Source organism: Pollicipes pollicipes, unplaced genomic scaffold (assembly GCF_011947565.3).
Source record: "Pollicipes pollicipes isolate AB1234 unplaced genomic scaffold, Ppol_2.1 Scaffold_3447;HRSCAF=4054_pilon_pilon_pilon, whole genome shotgun sequence".
Lineage (NCBI taxonomy): Eukaryota > Metazoa > Arthropoda > Thecostraca > Pollicipedomorpha > Pollicipedidae > Pollicipes > Pollicipes pollicipes.
Genome location: NW_023596297.1, coordinates 32,078,900 through 32,083,980, shown reverse-complemented (window position 1 = coordinate 32,083,980; position 5,081 = coordinate 32,078,900).

Genomic DNA, 5,081 nt, shown 5'->3' with positions numbered 1-5,081 from the left:
GGCTCGGCGCCGCGACGGAGGTGTTGGCCACTCGATAATGAGGACTATGAGTGAGCCGGACAGGACAGCGCACCTGTTTTGGCCCCGTTCGCGGCGGGGCGGCCGCCGTCGGGCACACCGCCCTTTGAACCGGACTGCCAGGTGACAATGACCGCACCATATTTTACACCCCCGACGTGTCACGGTAACCACTGCCATGTCGCAGGGTATAGGTGACGCGGAATTCACACGGAAATATGCCGAGGAGAAATTCAAAAGAGCGGCACTAAATTTGAGAAAATTACAGAGACGGTCTCCAAGCGCACAGGGAAAGGGTGTGAGTGAGGGTCCTGGATTTATCGCAACCAATCTGGGGGCAGCGTTTACCGTCGCGAGCAAGTTAGCCCATTGGCCTATTCGAGAGTTGTTACTTAAGAGGGCCGTGAGAATGGTGCTCATTTCCTACAAACTGTGGCCATTCATTGTCATTATCTCATGCCCATTGTTTATAGCACAATACCTAAAAAGAGTTATTCCTTCGCTGTTTCCCCACCACGTTCATTACATTGAAACTTACTTCATACCGTCAGCCTCCATAACCAAGCGTTTGGTAACTTCACATCGAATGAATGAATGACAAGGTGAATGGCTCATCCCGAGGCAGAGGACGTGTGATGGGTGGAAGATACGGAATGCTGGGAATGGCACACGCGACAATTACTTCCTCCAAATCGATCACAGTTTGCACATTAGCCATTGAAGGCTGCTCGTGCTAGCAGCCCTTTATGTCCAGCTTTTCTCAGCACTTCTCAGCACCCTGCATCCTCCATCCCGAGCGTGTGATGTCCCCAAGGTGCAGCGTTTATGCTAGATTTATGTTGTTTATGGGCGTTTTATGGGCGTTTCATGGGCGACTTGACCAGACAACTGACACTCGAACGTAGCTCGAACGGGTCAGTGTCGTCTTCAGGCCCGTCGCCAGCTCGCAACCTCCGCCCTCCCCACCATGCACACCTCCACCATCCACCTGCACAAGTTTGTTTCTGGTCAGAAAGACCGAAAATTCGTATTTTTTCTCTCTTCTTTTTGGGGTCAGCCATAGCATATAAGTGCTCCAAGGACACTGTTCAAAATGCTCATTAAAGGTCATGAGCTGCTTTGTTTGAATTATTGATAATGGTTCAAACTTCCTTTTATTTCCATTATTCGACCATCAATGACTGAAACTTGATTTCCACAGTGCTTTGGCCGTTTGGCAGACATTAGCGTTCCTATTGTTTAATTCCGCTTCTGGCCACCGAATGACTGCGGTAATGCATTCAGAATCCAACCACCGTCGTGCTCTTTTGTCTGGTACCAGCAAATTACACGAAATGTCAGTGCACGTCCGACTGCCAATTTCTTTGAGAGCGAATCTCAGGCCGGTCGAATCACGGCCGGGGAGTACGGCACCGAAGGTCAACGGAAGTCCAGCAGGGCGGCGGGCGGCACCACAAGGTCCGCGCGCAGCGCCGGCCGCCACGGTGTCTTTTTACCCGAGCTAATGGGCATACCGGAAGTTCATTTGTCGGGTGCGCGCGCCGCCTCAGGAGACGGGCAGGCCGGCGGGAGCGCGCCGGATGCGGTCGCATCCCAGATGGCGGCGGCCGGTTTTTAGCCATGTAAATCTATACCGCCGCCCTGCCGCCCAGCCGATTTATGAACGACGCCCGCGGCCCCGTTATGACGTCGGCCGAAGACAAAGAGGCTGGGAGGGTGCACCAGCTGCAAGTGTTACTGTATGAGAGCTTCCGTGCCCTAATATCATACATGTCGACGTCTGTTCATGACAGGCTCATTTGCGCCTTGGCCTCCATTTGATTTTATCTGAAGTTGCTTCTGGAAGTCACTTAAAACGTGGCTTCTTAGAATGCCACGTAAATTTAAGGCTGTCACGGAAGATCCAAACCCTTATTTAATAGCTAACTTTTTGATATTGAGCTTTGTTAACCTTGGTTTCTACCTTGCACTCCTACGTGCTTTTCAGTGGCCCTTTCATGTATATCAAATATACTTTGGAAAGCGTTTTCCCACACTTTCGGTCAATACGAAGTCTGAAGCATCAAAAGTGGGAAGAAGAAGTTTTGACTCTGCTTCAAAATAAAACACCGGCCTAGGGCGTGAATGGATTCTGACACCTGGGGTACAATGTATGGTCGAGAGGTCTCGAGCGGTGCTCGGGGCGAGGGGGGAAGGGAGGCTGGAGTTCGTGATTGCCAACCGTGAAAACATAACCGGCGCTCCCCCCAGCCGCGTCACAAGAGGCCGCCGAAAGGCTTGCCCCTAATCCCACAAACAAATAACGGTAGAATGCGGCTGCTAGTCCTGTCAGAGCTCCTGCATATGGCCCTCTCCGCCCCGCTCAGCCCGGCTAAATCCCTGGCCGGAGCGCGGCCGCCGGACCGGCCGGGTGCCTCCTGTCCGCACCGGCCGGATCGGCCGAGTACCTCCTGTCCGCGCCGGCCGGATCGGCCGAGTACCTCCTGTCCGCTCCGGCCGGACCGGCCGGGTACCTACTGTCCGCGCCGGCCGGATCGGCCGGGTGCCTCCTGTCCGCACCGGCCGGATCGGCCGGGTGTCTCCTGTCCGCGCCGGCCGGATCGGCCGTGTACCTACCGTCCGCGCCGGCCGGATCGGCCGGGTGCCTCCTGTCCGCGCCGGCCGGATCGGCCGAGTACCTCCTGTCCGCGCCGGCCGGATCGGCCGAGTACCTCCTGTCCGCGCCGGCCGGATCGGCCGAGTACCTCCTGTCCGCGCCGGCCGGATCGGCCGGGTGCCTCCTGTCCGCGCCGGCCGGATCGGCCGAGTACCTCCTGTCCGCGCCGGCCGCAAGTCCTGCCGTCCCGCCACAGCGCCAGAGATCGGCGCACATGGCGAGGCGCTGCCGACCTCGCCTGCGTGCCGGGCGTGCCGTGTACCTGCGCCAGCGGTCGTCGCCGGGCGCTGGCCGGCCTTGGTTCGGACACACCAGTGTGGCCGGCGGTCCCCAACTCGCGAACATGATCGGACACGCCGCGCCCGACCGCGCCGTGTCCTGGTCCGGACGGGGACAGTCTTGGCAGTCCTGTCCTGTTTCGGACGACGGCTGGACCCGAGCACCCCTTCACCAGGAGGCGAGGGCTGCCTTCGTCGGGCGGTGGCGGCGACAGACGTGGCGCTACATCGGCTCCGACATGACCGGAGCGTCGCAGGTGAGGAGGTGAGTAGCACCACGAGTAAACCAGTGGCCAGCGCCAGGCACAAAGCTCACCCGAAAGGGAGGCGGCTCGCCCTTCGAATATCGCAATGTGGCCAGGAGAGCACTCGATAGGCGGATGTGATTCTCGGTTGGATATTGGCAGTGGGGAGAGGAGTATGGAGGGGTGGGATGGCAACCTGTTCGAATTTCCGAGTGGATGTTTTCGTCTATCGACTTACGGCCTCGTGAGGAAGCATCGTCTGTTTTCGATGCCTCAGCGTGCCTAAACAAGTTTCCGATGTCACTCACCAGGCAGTGGTACATTTGTTGGTGCATACCTCGATCCTTTATGTCTCAGCGTCCTCTGTGATACACTTTGTTCGTTTTCAGCTGATAAATTAGTTACAAAAGCATGCAGAAAAGCTCGTCACAACGCTCAACGCACTTCAAAAGGATCCGAGCCAAGGAAGGATATCCCTCCGGCGTGTTGTGCAATCACGCCCAAATTTTCCACGGCCGGTGGGCAATCCATTACACGTGTTTTGGAATCAAAAGCCCTGTTCATATCTCCTTAACTCTCGGAGCAGCAGCGGTTTTGAGGAACACTGCACGGCCATCTACGGCCTGAGCGGGCGGGCGAGCGGCCAACGACGACGGCGCGGAACGCCTGCGGCGGGCCGACGCCGTTACCGGAGCCATGTATCATAACTATATGCTCACGAAATATACGCCACTTGAACAAAGAACACGTCTGCTTAAGTTCCGCGTTGCCAATAGGCATGGTCTTGTTATACGATGGTAAAGCTAAAAAGTGTGCTTTTGGGTAAAATCAGACCTTTGATCTGCCATAAGGGTTGATGTAACGACTGTTGATGTAACAACATACAAACTGGTACCAATCGCGAAATCTCGTTGAGCCCGATCGACCGCTGTTTTCTGCTACCCCCTATCTTTATTAATTTGAAAACACCAAAGGGGTTTCGCATCGACCGCTCCCAATCAGTCCACGCTATGGAAAAGGGCAAACCAGTGCGAGGGTTATTCTATGTCTTTTTCTGTGATCGCTGTCTTGCAATAGTTCGTGTGTCACTGGGTTTTTTTTACAACGCACTCAGCTGCTGAGGCTATATGGCGTCGCCTGCCTCTCACCCTGGCAGGAAGGGCGGGCACCGCGGGGAATCGAACCCCGTACCTCTTGCAATACTTCCTCGCTGTAAGTTTTTGTTACATCCACACACTGCATACAAATTTCCGTTTATTGTAAACAAACTCATGAGGTACAGATATTAAGCGTAAGTTGCATCCATCCAACAAGGTCGCTTGACATCAGCTCAGCTAAACATCACGCACTAACAAAACATGACAGGGGTAAGCAGTGCACTGACCGCGCCACACGAAACAATCACAATACTCCTAAACAAATATACCAATTATTAAAACGAGCCCTATGTTAAATCCTACACCAGAGCATACGGTGTGATACTAAAAACCATTAACAAATAAAACGCAATCGGCCTGCAGATTCTAAAAGGGATTCGATGTCCGACTCTGAACTGGAATAGTAAAATCGCGCAGTAATACACAACGGAACGACGCAGAACGCGCAGGCAGCACAAATTGGCAGTTCACTTGGCATTGGTCCTCCCTGGCTATCCAGCCCCATTCCGGGGGGCGGGCCGAGCCGGCCACCTGGTGACATTGACCAGACAAGGTCACATCGGGGTGACCTTGGCCTGGCAAGGTCACACCGGGCCGAGGGCCCGCCACACCCACTTTACCTGAGATAAAACGCGCCGACAGTCCCGAGCCGGAACACCAAACGGCGTTACCCTCGTACGGCACCTCAGCAAAGCCCCCCGAGCCCCGCCCCACCCACCACCCCCAT